Source organism: Crocuta crocuta, unplaced genomic scaffold, assembly GCF_008692635.1.
Source record: "Crocuta crocuta isolate KB4526 unplaced genomic scaffold, BGI_CrCroc_1.0 scaffold709, whole genome shotgun sequence".
NCBI classification, from domain to species: Eukaryota; Metazoa; Chordata; class Mammalia; order Carnivora; family Hyaenidae; genus Crocuta; species Crocuta crocuta.
This window is the reverse complement of record NW_027530619.1, coordinates 858967-873762: the sequence shown is the minus strand read 5'-3', so window position 1 is coordinate 873762 and position 14796 is coordinate 858967.

The window sequence follows — 14796 nt, the reverse complement described above, 5'->3', positions numbered from 1 at the left end:
AGAGTGTGAGCAGGGGAGGGACAGAGAGACAAAGGGAGACACAGCATCTGAAGCAGGCTCCAGGCTCTGAGCAGTCAGCACAGAGCCTGATGTGGGGCTGGAACCCACAAACTGGATGTTGAGATCATGACTTGAGCTGAAATCAAATTCTCAATGGACTGAGCCACCTAGGAGCCCTTCCCTGTAAATTCTTAATACAGAGATTCTAATATTCCCAACTTGCTTAAAGAGTCTCATTTGTGGCCATGAGCATATATTATATTATAGAAAATATTCTTAGCTTTTCAGAGCTAGTGGTATGTAAATCAAGATGAGAGAGGGAAATCCCAGGAAAAAGCTTGATTAATATCCTCCAAATTAGCTATATTTTTTTTAAGAATTATTTTTGGTGCACCTGGGTGGCTCAGTCAGTTGAGCATCTCACTTTGGCTCAGGTCATGATCTAGTGGTTTGTTGAGTTCGAGCCCCACATTGGCTCTGTGCTGACAGCTGGGAGCCTGGAGCATGCTTTGGATTCTGTCTCCATCTCTCTGCCCCTTCCCTGCTAGCGCTCTGTCTCTCTCTCTCAAATATAAAGTAAAACATTTTTAAAAAATTTAATAATTTTTTAGAGAGAGAGTGGGGGAGGGGCAGAGGGACAGGGAGAGAGAATCTTCAATGGCCTCCAGGTGGGGCTCAATCTCATGTCTATGAGACCATGATCTGAGCCAAAGTCAAGAATTGAACCCTTAGCCGACTAAGCCATCCAGGCACCCCTAAACATTTTAAAATAAAAGTCAGCCCAACACATTCATCTGTAAGTGAGAAATTTTATATAAAGTATTATAATCCCTCACATGAAAGTTAGCCATAATGTTACACAGGAGGCAGAATTTATATTCCTTGGGGCACCTGGGTGGCTTAGTCGATTAAGCGTCCGACTTTCGCTTGGGTCATGATCTCGCGGTTCGTCGGTTCGAGGCCCGCGTCGGGCTATTTGCTGACTGCCAGCTCAGAGCCTGGAGCCTGTGTCAGTCTGTGACTCCCTCTCTCTCTCTGACCCTCCCCTGCTCACGCTGTCTCTCTCTCTCTCTCTCTCCTAGAAATAAATAAAACATTAAAAAAAAAAAAGAATTTATATTCTTTAGAGGAGAAATGGCAGCTATGGACTATCAATTGTACATAGTAGTGTCTCTTACCAGATTAAAATGGAAAGAATGTAGCAATTGCAAATGCAACATGAAAGGAAAATATCTTCTAATAACATTAAAAAATTTGTGCACGCCTGGATAAATAGGTCTTCCTAAGGAAGATGATAGTCAAAAAACTGACACACAAATAATGGAAAGGAATAGCTTCCTTGTTCTGAATATGTGTAATCCACTCTTTCTATGTAAGAAAACAAAAACTGAAAGAATTCACCCAGTTAAACCGTAAGAGAAATAACAGCGAAACAACCTAGAAGCTAAAGAACTAATTTAGGGATTTACCAGTATTACCGAGTTATGAGCTTCTGGTATCTGTAAGCTACTTCACTTCGGAAAATTAATTTCATGCTTGCCTACTCCTGTAAAACTCCTGACTGAAGGTTCTCATCTAGGTTTGGAATGGTCAAAGAAATGTCAAAATTGTGTTTGAAGAAAGTCGAGGAGAAAGCTGTCAATGTCGCAGTAGTCAAGGATATTTTTCTTTCTTTTGAGAAAAATCAACCATATATGCTAAATTAAGGATATTCAATTAGCGATATTAGATGTAAACTTTGTTTTATTAAGAGATGAAAGAAAGAACTTATTTTCTTCTGAGGAAGACAAACTCTCATTTTGAGTACTAAGCCTTTCATGTATTATTTGAAGAAATAGCTTCTTAAAATAGGAAACATAACACATAATTTTTTTAGTTTACTTTAGGCTTAGATTTCAAATCTAGAATATTTAAAAAATATTTATGGACTAGGATTATCTATTATAAGTCTACACTTATTGATTTTTTCCCTATATAGTAAGTTGTTATTCTTTCAAGTATATTTGGATGCACCACAGAGAGCATTACCTTTCCTGGTTTCATGTGGAAAAGCAGGAGTTCAACATTTATATATCTATATAAAAACAGAAACAAATGAGAAACTAAAACTAATCCTATGATATTAAGAGAAATAAAGGAAAATGCTCAAATACCTGTCTACGTACTGGAAAAAACAGAATATGTGTGTGTGTGTGTGTGTGTGTACATACACATATATGTGTATGTGTGTATATACAAATATACACCTGGTAGATATTTAGATATTTAGAAGACTGCATAGTTCAGGTGTATATTATAGTATCTTTGTTGGGCTTACAAAGGAAATACATAAGGTTTCTGTAGGAGTGGAGAATTAAAACACAATCAAAATTGGTAGAAGTACAGAATTTGGCTGAGCTTTTGTCCATCAAGGCCATTTTTTTAATGTTTTATTTATTTTTGAGAGAGAGAGAGGTGAGAGAGAGACATCATGAGAGGGAGAGAAAGGGAGACATCGTGAGCAGGGAGGGTCAGACAGAGAGAGAAACACAGAACCCGAAGACAGGCTCGAGGCTCTGAACTAGCTGTTAGCACAGAGCCTGTCGTGGGGATGGAACCCACGAACCGCTAGATCATGACCTAAGCCGAAGTCGGACCTTAACCGACTGAGCCACCCAGGCGCCCCATATCAAGGCCATTTTAGAATGCTTACACTACAGAAGTGCTGGATATGGAGATGTGCCACTCAGACCACCCAAGGGAAGGTTTGATGGGAGCTATAGGAGGGTGGGGCTGGCTGTTGGGGGCAGGGCTGGCTGTCGGGGGCCGGCAACAGACAAGCCCCAGTTTACTGCTCCTTCAGATCTACCCTAGCTGCAGAGCTCTTTTGCCCAATGCCTCACGCTGGAAGGCAGGGGTGTTGGCAGAGGAAAACAGCTTATATCGTGATTGAGCAAGGTGCAGTAGAAGGCCTGTTTCAGGCCAACCTGGAACAGCTCTGTTGGGCAGGACTCGCTGCAGGGCTCTCCAGTGGCTGGCTGAGGCTTTGCTACAGTGATAACACCACTGGACTTCTTTTGCCCTTCTTGCTTCTGCCTCCTTTCCTTCACAGGTGCCATTCCTTAATAAATATTTTATACTCCATATCCATTTCAGCATCTGTAGAAAATCCAAGCCATAACACAAATATTCCTGCACATCTAAGGGTTTCCCTAGACCCACATTGGGCTGTGACTGAATATTTCTCCCCGGTCTCTATCTCCCTTCTCTGATAGTCCATGGAAAGAAATGGTTTTGAGACATAAATGCAAAGTATTCCCAAAACTAAAAAATTAAACAAGCAAACTTCTAAAAAGATGTGGTTTTGTATACAACAGTCATATTCAAGTTATGCCTCATCCAGTCTATCTTTCTAAATGTCCACATCTGCTCCCGATCAGCTATTCTGCCTCAAGAACTGTGGTGGGTATTTTGGGACTAAAATGTTATTTTCTGGATAGATTTCTACATTTTCTCCTAGGCAGCAAAAGATCAGAGCTCCTCTCAGAACATCACTGCTTATTATATTATATATTATATTACATTATACCTGATGCAAATCCCTGTACTTTCCCAGCACTCCTTGCTGGCATTTCTTCCACGGCCTCCTATTTCCATGTTCAGGAAGTGTTAAAAGGTTCATTTCAGGTGAATTCACCAGAGGTGAATTTTATACCTTTTATTCTGTCTTGGATGGAGAACAAATCCCAAAGGACTTCTGATTTCACCAAAATTTCTTCTCATATGGCAGTTTCTTAGATTTTTTTAAGTGGGTACTTCTCACCTGGATGTCACAGGGACTCCTTGCTAGGGACTACTCTAGTTTCATCTCTAATTGAATATCTGCATATTTGGCCTCAAGGAAGCAGAGGTCTTTATGCCTATTCATAATAGCTCATTCTATATGATGCATACAAAGACTCCTATCTATGGCTTGCCATTATTAATTCTTATCCCTCTGATCATCTACAGTTCTGGTCATTTGGGCTAATGTCTCAAGTTTCTAAGACTTTGTATCTGAGTTACCATTACATGTATATCACCTGCTAACCACTTTTTGGTATCCTTTTTAAATTAATTAAATAGTATATTTAAATGAATAATGAAAATTCAAAACAGTCTCTTAGTCCCCTAGTTTGCTGGCCCAGGGATATCTACTCCGTGCCTATTTTTGCCTGTGTATGTTCCTATTACAACCAAAATTTAGTATTTTAACTTATGAAAAATTTCCCGTTCCTATTATTCCACATGAGGAAACCAAATTCTTGAAAGGTTAAATATTTCTCCCAAGGTCATAAGCTAGTAGATGAAAAAATCTTTGAGCTAGGTTTGCCTGACTCCAAAACTCCAAAAACACTTTGTTGTGTTGTTTGCTTAAAGGTATTTGAATGAATGCAATCTCCGCATTTCTTGTTACAACAGGGAAGGTCAATGCTGGTGGCTCATAAGATCTTTCTCCACGTTTTAAAAATGTACCTCTCAGGGCACCTGGATGGCTCAGTTGGTGAAACATCTGGCTTCAGCTCAGGTCATGATCTCACCATTCATGAGTTCAGGCCCCGCACTGGGCTCTGTGCTGACAGCTCAGAGCCTGGAGCCTGCTTCAGATTCTGTGCTTCCTTCTCTCTCTTCCCCTCCCCTGCTCACACTCTGTCTCTCTGTCTCTTTGTCTGTCTCTCAAAAATAAACAAACATTAAAATTTTTTTTAAAATATCTCTCCTCCATATATCTGAACATGGTTAAAATGTAGGAGTTTTGTTGCACCAAAATACTTTCCTGTCTTCTGACAGAAATCATCCCAATATTCAAATCAGTGAGGTCTATAATGTAAACAACTTCCTCTGGTGTTACACAGTGTACATCTGGCACAACTGTAGATAGCAGCCCTGATAACATACAGAAGCTTTTAAATTTAAGCTGCAGCATACAGCCAATACGTTTGATAGCTTACTAAATGGTCAGCCTGAACATATTTCAGCAAAAGGGGATTCATTTTCAACACAGTTACTATTCTTTTAAAAAAAGAGAAGAGTTTTCTTTTCTTTTCTTTTAATGTTTATTTATTTTTGAGAGAGAGAGAGTGTGAGCAGGGGAGGAGTAAACACAGAATCGGAAGCAGGTTCTGGGCTCCGACCTGTCTTCGCAGGACTCAAACTCACGGAGTGTGAGATCATGACCTGGGCTGAAGGCACCCCAGGTGAAAGAGTTTTCAAGACCACTCGTAGCACCAAAATACATGTATAACATAGAACCAGTAGCAGAGTGAATTCAGAGATATACACGAAGCTTGGATACTGTGTAAAGAAGGAATCTTCTTCTACTAATACATAACTAGAGGCAGAGATTTGTAGCACATGTTGGAGGGAAGCTTATCCTCCTAAGAGATGGATTCCTGAGGATATAAAACTCAAAGCTTTTGTAGATGTGGAAATTGTAGATGTAGAAATCTATAATTTTAATAAAAAATAATAAGACTACTCCTATCAGAAAGGAACATCTCAGATAATCATTGCATAAAAACACAAGATTAACAAAACTGAAACAAAGCACAATGAGAAATTTGAATGGAAAAAACAAACACACAAACAAACAAAAAACTGGAAAGGTATCCCTTAGCTAAATGTTTTCCAGGCGTGTTGGTAAACTATAATTGAATGTTAATGTCAACTCCACCAAATCTTTAGGTTTAATGCACGGATAGCCTGTCAGATAAATATCTACACACTTTTCACTCCTTGTCAAGGTTCTATGCACCTCAAACTAAACTTTTTACCTTGTTCACAAAATATGGACTTAGATAAATCTGAGCTATTATTTCAGGAGAGAAACAATACATGCTGGACAGACTCCACCTGACTACTATAGCTTCCTTGATTCTGGAACCAAAAGTGGGCAGGTCAGATAAGACAAGGACTATCCCGTGGTTAATTTTTCTTTATAACAGAAAATACTTTACTTTGAATGGGCTACAATGTTGTACATAATTCAAAAACACATCAATTTTCCAATTCTGGATTAGAATTCATCTTCGAGCAGAGGGTGGTTAGCAACAATTGATAAGCATCTAGCAACTTCCAACATGCCCATGAAGACACATGGAAGGGAATAATGCATACAACATCAAAACGGTAGGGCTATGAATGGAAACCACCACCAATGTCTCTTCTGTGTTATCCATCTCTAAATGTGGACAGTCCATGTTCAGACCCTGTTACTTTTACTCAGGTTAACAATGGTGAAGAAAATATTGGACTGTCATTCCCTATGTCTATGTTCTTTAAAATATTTCTCTGATGACAATGAATTACATGTTTCTTAGAGAAAAGGTAGAAAAAACAGATAAACACCAATAAGGAAAATAACTTTCTCCATATTCCTCAACCAGGAAACATAATGCATATCCCGTTTAGTCCCATAGTTCACAGCACATTTTAATTGAATTTTATGCGATTCCACTAGAATTAAAATCATATAAGAATTTAATGTTCTATTATGAAAACTTCCTATAGCCACTTTATTCTTCAATATTTTGTTTACTGCCCCCACCCTACTGCTTTACACAGTGCTTTAAAATTTTAAGTACCTTATAAAATGTGCTATTAGTGTTCTTCCCTTATCCTAAATCCTCCATTGACCAGATACTAGAAGTTCTCTGGGTGTTTCATACTTTGTATTTTTGTAAACATATGACTTTGGACTGTATAAAAGGTCCACATATGTATTCAAGCATGTTATAAATGCTTGGACATGTTTGTCTATATGGCACAGTGGGGAGAGATTAGTGGAATCTGATGTCCAAATTCTAGAAGACCTATTCCAGGGAAACAAACATACTTCAATTTCTCATGAGAATGTAAACTGTTGTAAAATTTCAGGAGGACAGTTTGGTTATAAGCAGAGGGGAAAAAAAACACGTTGTAAGGTAATTTAGGCATATGTTAAAATTCACTATGAAACAATTACATTAAGTCTGTCTCTCAGCCTAGACTTCCAGGTCCCATGACACTCTTCCCAATATTCATTTTGACTAGGTTTTACATATGGTCTATAAACATTCTATGTGCTGTCATACAGGATATATGCCCTTATACAAATGAGATCATAACATAACATTCTTCAGCACTTTGATCATTTTCATTCAAAAAATGATTAGGGGGATAAACCATTCTGCATCCAATTTCTATATGTGGAGTGGGGAAGTTTCCACATACCACCAAGCAACTTTCTAACACCAGTGGGATGTCTTACAATTTAACTCTGTTCAGACACTATTTACCAAAGATAGCATCAGATCCTGCTGATTAAGGGCTCAGTCCCACAAGACTGCTGCCCTTCCCCGCATCTCAGATGCCAGCCATAAATCCAGAGTATCACCTGTGCTTCTGAACAACCAGCTATAGACTGTAGGCTTCACTAACTCCCTGCTTGGGTTTGAGTTTTGCTGGAATATCTCACAGAACTCATAGAAATGTTTTATTTACTGGGTTACTGTTTTATAATAAAAGGATATTACTCAGAAACATCCAGAAAGAAGAGAGAGATAGGGCAAGGTATGGAGGAAGGGAGTGGAACCTAATGGTGCTCCATGTGTACACCATTCCTGAAGCTTTCTGAAACCTATTGGTTAGGGTTTTTCCTGCAGGCTTCATTACATAAGCATGATTGATTTATTCATTGGCCATTGATTCAATATCTAACTCCTTTCCTTTCCTCGGAAATTATGGGGAGGGACTGAAACTTCCAACCCTCTAATCACATAGTTGGCTCCATGGGCAACCAGCTCCTATCCTCAGGTGTTTTCAAAAGTCACCTCACTAACCTAACTCCAGTTGTGATGTAAGGGGTTTGTTATGAATAAGAAGACACTCATCTCACCCTTATGGCTTTGAAGGGATTTCTGAGAATGAGGACAAGAGACCAAATATTATAACAACAGTTGATCTCATTGCTCTCATGGCTCAGGGAATTCCAAAGACATTGGGATCTGTGAGCCAGGAACCATGGACAAAGACCAAACATATAGGAGAAACATATTTTGGTCATCTGAATGGCCTAATACATATTTCTTATAAACCACAATATCACACATGACAACAAATATACCCACTTCATCATGAAAATTGCTGCCTGGCATTCCATTGCATGGATATCCCATATTAAACATCAATGAAACTCTCTCTATTACTCTTTTTATACAAACGGTTCTTAAATGGACACTCCTTATATATGTCTTTGCTTTAGGTGTGGGTATATCTACGATTAGATTTATATGTGGAATTATCAAATGACATGTGAATTTTAATCTTCACACATAATGACAAATGGCTGTTAAATATCATGACAAATTAATATTGTCACAAACTATTTACAATACCACCCTTGTTAACATGAGATTTAACATATTTTTTAGCTTTGGCAATCCCATTGGTAGAAAAGCTAATAAACATTTCAATATGTTTATTACTAAATTGGCTGTAATTTGAGGAACTATTTATGTTATGTTTTTATTGCTGCCAAAACATATTAATGAAGACTTCATGGAATAACACAACATCCACCAAGTTCTGTCGGTCACAAATCCTAGTGTTTAGTCAAAAAGTTGGTGTGAACGCTTCCCTTCCCAGAGTCTCTGGAGAAGAATCCATTCCAAGCTCATTCTGGTTGTTGGCCAAATTCAGTTCCTCATGGTGGCAAAAACGCAGTCTTTGTTTCCTTCTGGCTGTCAGCTGGGGCTCAGGCTTTGTTTCTAGAAGCTTCCCATCTTCCTTCTCATGGTTTCCTATGTTGTTTTCTCCAGCAGCAGCTAAGTCCCTCCTGCTGTGCGAATCTATCTGACTTCATCTGGAGATGTGATTTTTTTGGTTTTAAAGGGTCCTGTGATTAGATTGGGCCCTGATGAATCTTTCATAACATCTTCTCTATATTAAGGTTCATAACCTTAACCATGTCTGCAAACTCTTTTTTTCTCCATGTAACATAATACACTCACACATTATAGGACATTGACATCTTTATGTGAGAAGCATTCTACCTACACATACATATAGTATATGTGTATGTGTGGGTGGGTGTGGGTGTATACACACACTGTAAATTTTCTAAACCTACAACAGGGAAAAATTTATGTCCATCTATTATTTTAGCCTCTTTTTCTCCTTTGAAATGCTGGATGACAGAAAAAAATGGTATATTTATAGCTCTTCAAAATAATTATAGCCATGAATTACACACTAAGAATTACTCTTTCATGTATAAAATCAACATAAATAAATTCACAGATGTGTACAGATCCTAAAAATATACCCAAAAAATAAAAATATCAAAACATATTCCAAGAACTAACGCATTAGACAAAACCATGAATCGAGAAATGGGAAATTTGTAGTAGTTAAACGTTATATAATGTGTATGTGTGATTTCCTTCTATTTTTAGGTATGTATAATCTCAGTGTTAATAAATGTCTTATCACTTTCTTAATACCCTAAGGAGACAATATCAGTGTTAATAACGTGTATTCAGATATAGGATTCTGGCAGCATAAAGTATTAGGATATTGTTCGAGGTATAATATTAGACATTATGATAGGCAGCATGGTCCCCCCTCACACCAAAGATGTCTATGTCTTCATCAACAAAATCTGTAAATAAGTTAGTTTACAAGGCACAAGAGAATTAAGGTTGCCGATGAAACAAAGGTTGCTAATCAACCCTACCTAGAATAGGAAGATTATTTACGATTATACCCAGGTGGCCTCAATGTTTACAAAGTGTTTTTAGCAGTGGAAGGGCGAGGCTAGAAATGTAGATCAGGGTGATGTGCTGTAAGAAGGACTGAATCCACCCTTGCCAGATTTCAAGATGAGTATGGCCATGAGGCAAGGAATGTAGAGAGTCTCTAGAAGAAAAAAGCGAAGAAAACGGTTTCTTTTGGAGCCTCCACAGAGAAGTGTAGTCCTGCCAATGGCTTCATTTTATCCCCGTAACACCCGTGTTGGACTCTCTCAGGATTATAATGCAATGAAGTTGGATTATTTTAAACCATAACATTTGTGGCAATTCATTACAGCAATAATAGAACACTAATATAGGCATTAGTTAAAGTTTATTTAAGAGGAGTTTTAATGATGTGGAAAATATTTGTTTTACAAAGTTAAGCTACACCTGCAGAAGCAAGCTTATATAGAATTATATAGTTTAAAAAAACGATACCGTTCACACTGACTTCAGTGACAAACTCTTGCTGTCTGAAAATATTAATATTTCATAGCAGTTACGAGCATGGTATTTATGGTTAAACTTTTATTTGAATACTATTATTTATTAGCTCTGTGTGGCCACTGGAAAAATAAAAACATGTTAATGCTTGGCTTAACCATTTATAAAATGGGGACAATTATTCCAACCCCAAGTGATTTTTATAGACTTCCAGTGAGATGCTATATATAGTCCAGTCCACCACTATATATACATAGTCTATTTGGCAAATGTGAGCTGGTAGCCAACTGCTGTTCTTACCCTTTCTGTCTCCCAGTTCTTTTTTATTTTTTAATTTTTAAAATGTTTATTTTTGAGAGAGAGACAGAGAGAGAGAGAATGAGAGCATGAGCTGGAGAGGGACAGAGAGAGAGAGGAAGATATAGAATTCGAAGCAGGTTCTGGGCTCTGAGCTGTCAGTATAGAGCCCAACATGGGGCTTGAACTCATGAACTGTAGGATCATAACCTGAGCCGAAGTCGGACGCTTAACCAACGAGCCACCCAGACATCCCTATATCTCTTAGTTCTTAAGGTCAAACAAACAGTTATATTAAACATCCTCCTCACCTCAGTGTTAATTTTCAGGATTAAATTACAGTTTAATTTTCAGGATACGTTTAAGTGAAGTTTGGTAACTCATGAATATCTAACCGGCATGATGTCAGGAAGATGACCAAAGAGTAAAAATTTCAGCCAGTGTAGGGTAGATATTCGGTAGGTATCACCATCATCCAGGAAGTATAGTGTTCTGGCTTCTCAGAGTGCTCTAGTAATGTTAAGTTTAATCAATTCATCACTATTTTTTAAAAATTTTGTCAACTGCTCCCCTCCGATTCTGTAACAGTATTATTCCGCATTTCTTCTAATGTCTTTAATGACAAAGCAAAAGAGCTGTGTGTTTGGGAAGTGGCGCAGAAAGAATCACCTGGAAGCTAATAACTGCCCTTACTCATTGTAATGTCACACAACCAAAAACACAGACTGAGGGAGCTGGATAGAACAGTAGAATCATCTAGTCTCACTTCCCTATTTTATGTATAAAGATAACGAGTCCCAATAGAATAAATAACTTGCTGAAGGATACAATGCTTCAGACACTAGGAATAAATCCTAGATGTTCCTTCTCTTAGTAACACACACTTTAGTGTTTCAATGTTTATTTATCATTTTATAACAAAACCCCTTCCTTATGTTGGTCCTGTCACTGTTGAGCTTTTCATTGAAAGCAAAAATTGCTCGGTATCCTCCTTAGAGTAGAGCTGTTTGCTGTTATTTTGCCCGTAAGGAAGAATTCTGACCCACGTGGCATGTTGCTGCTGTCAACAGAAAGGTCACTGGGGCAGCAGGTGGAAAGACTCAGCAATATATAAAAATCCTCTACAGCAAAGTTCACTCAGGTGTTTCTTTCAAATTCCAACCTCTTCCCTCCCGCATCTCCTTAAGAACAGGTGTGACCCCTGGAACATCCGAATCAGCAGGGGTAAGTGAAAGGTTATACAGAGTTGAAAAGCAGCAGAAAAATAGAAACATAAGCAAATTTAATAAATAGCATCTGTTTCCAATATGGGTTTCTCATATTTAAACTTAACATTCTATTTTTAGTTCTGAAAGGAAAAAAATGACTAATCTTGATCTAGAAATTAGTGACATAAAGCAGCACAGATTATAAAAGATAGTAATTCCAAAGGTCAAAGACATTATTATAAATGAGTTATTTTAAAACTTATAAAGTCATAATTTCATAAATTATGTTATTTCATAAAATCATAAAGTCATGGGGATGAAATATATCAGTCTGTCACATAGACCAGTCTCATTTATTCTAATTATCTTGTTCTCAATTTGGGGGTTTTCTCATTAGGAATTGTCATTAAAGTTCATAAGCTATTCTTGACAATGAATAATGAGCAAATTGTCAGATTTAGCCCATGCTGACATTTCTGTTCTCAATTTGATGGTTGTTGACCTCATTAGGTGCACTTATAAAACAAGGCTTAAAATCTAAAAAAAAGTTAGAGACTTGAAAGTAAACTACTCTATAACTTGTCATTATCCCAACCTTAAGAAAGTTGCTTTTGATGTATTAACATTCCATTAGATGTTCAGAAAGAAAAAAAAATAGTGAAGAGAAATGTTTATAGAAACAGATGTTAATTATTCTTACTAAAAGCATTGGCAGTTTATTAACTTTAAATAGGTCATATGCAGTGCAGGTATAACAAATATAGTATATATTGTGCTCAAAATATTACCAAGGGATTAGAACCTATTTCTGCTAAAGGAGAGTATATTGCACATCTCTGAAATCTTTACTCATTAGCTGGTTTCTAAGTGCAGTCAAGTGCTTTCATTACTATTTTTTTTCATCTTAACAAATTAGGAAGGTATTTTCCTTGATATTAAAATCAGATAACTAGAGTTTTGTATTTGGAAAAAGAATCTATTTTTTTAATTTAAATATTTTTATTTATTTTTGATAGAGACACAGAGTAATAGTGAGATAGGGACTGGCAGAGAGAGAGAGAGATACAGAATCTGAAACAGGCTCCAGGCTCTAAGCTGCTGGCACAGAGCCCAACAAGGGACTCAAACTCGTGAACCACGAGATCATGACCTGAGCCAAAGTCGGATGCTTAACTGACTAAACCACCCAGGTGCCCTAATATCTGTAATTTTAAAGAGAGATTTTCTCTGACATGTCCAAATCAATGACTTTCACATATCAAAGCCAGCCTTTTTCTTGGTTGTTTTGAGTAACATTTAAGTAAATGGATATCAAGTTATTGTTTATGAGTTTATTTTCTAAAAAGGGTATTCTATAGCGGTTAGGTTTGAAGAGTTCATTATCTCTTGAGTTTTTGCTACTTGTGTATTTTTATCAGTAAGTACCACTGGAGACAATAAACATGATCAAAGTTAAAAATTGCAGAAGTTAAAAACTAAAGCAGAATTGGTAGGGTAGGATTGTAAATTCTTTTTTTTTTTTTTTAATGTTTTATTTATTTCTAGGAGAGAGAGAGAGAGAGACAGCATGAGCAGGGGAGGGTCAGAGAGAGAGGGAGTCACAGACTGAAACAGGCTCCAGGCTCTGAGCTGGCAGTCAGCACAGAGCCCGACGCGGGGCCCGAACCCACGAACCGCGAGATCATGACCTGAGCGAAAGTCGGACGCTTAACCGACTAAGCCACCCGGGCGCCCCAGGATTGTAAATTCTTAAGAAATATTAATCATGGAAACTTAAAGGATACTCTCATATGGTAGAAATATACTTCATATGTAAAACTTTTGTCATTTCCCTTCTTCTTTACAGAGTAAGAAAAGGGGATGGGAAGTAATATGTTACACAGGAATGTGCCAGCACATAACAAACATATAACACAGAAAAAATGTTTCCATAAAGTAAGCAATACTGAATAAATTCAGGTTTCTATTTATTTGAAACAAGCCAAATACAAAGATGACTGATTAGTATTCTTTTACCGTTCAGTGACCATCAGGTTTTCAAATAAAGATAATCTGAGTGTCTTATGTTTAAGTGTCATGAGAGAAACAGAGTTGCTATGGGTTAAACTGTTTCCTAAACATTCATATGATAAAGTTCCAACCCCCAGTACCTCAGATTGTGGATATAGTTGAATATAGGGTTGCTGCATATGTAGTAAGGTGAGGTCATCCTGGAGCAGGATGAGCCGTCAGTCCAATATGACAGGTGTCCTTATAGAAATAGGAAATGTGAAGAGACAGACATTCACAGAGCAGGACGCAATGTGAACATTAAGGCAGAGATTGAGGTGATACATCTACATGCCATGTGATGCCAAACATTTTTCACTCAGAAGGAATCAACTGTGACAGCATCTTGATTTTGGACCTAGAGCTTCTGGAACTGTGAGACAATAAATTTAGTTGCTTAAGCTATCCAGTTTGTGGTACCTTTTTAAAAATTTAAAAAAAATTTTAGACAGCCCTGGCAAAATATTATGGGCTATACCTGTACCAGTGTTCCCTTATGTTAGCATAGAGTTCTGAAAAGGTGGCATATTTGTACATATACATGAAGAGAATAAAGACAACTCTCAGATTACCTTGCACTTAATGATAATAAGAAGATGTATTCACTGCATCTTGTTGAGCAGAAATAGGCAAGAGAAAGAAATCCACAGAAGTACATTAAAGGACAATATTCTTCCCTAATTAAACACTTAGAAGACTGTAACAATAGAACACATTAATTTGTGGCAGGCACAGACCTCATGGCCATTATGTATTTATTATTTAGACTCCATCTCAAAAATGTATATAATCAATCACTGAGTTATGATAGCAGTTTGATAGAAAGTGGTGGATATTGACCAGGTTTTTATGAAAGCAATGAAATGTGTCAAAAGTATTCAGATAGTGTTACAGTAAGTCTATCACCTACATTGTCCATCAAATAAGCATGATGTTTTTGTATGTAACTTTCATTCTTCCAGATAAAAATGCATGACCCTCTTCTCAACTATATATAAATCATTTTG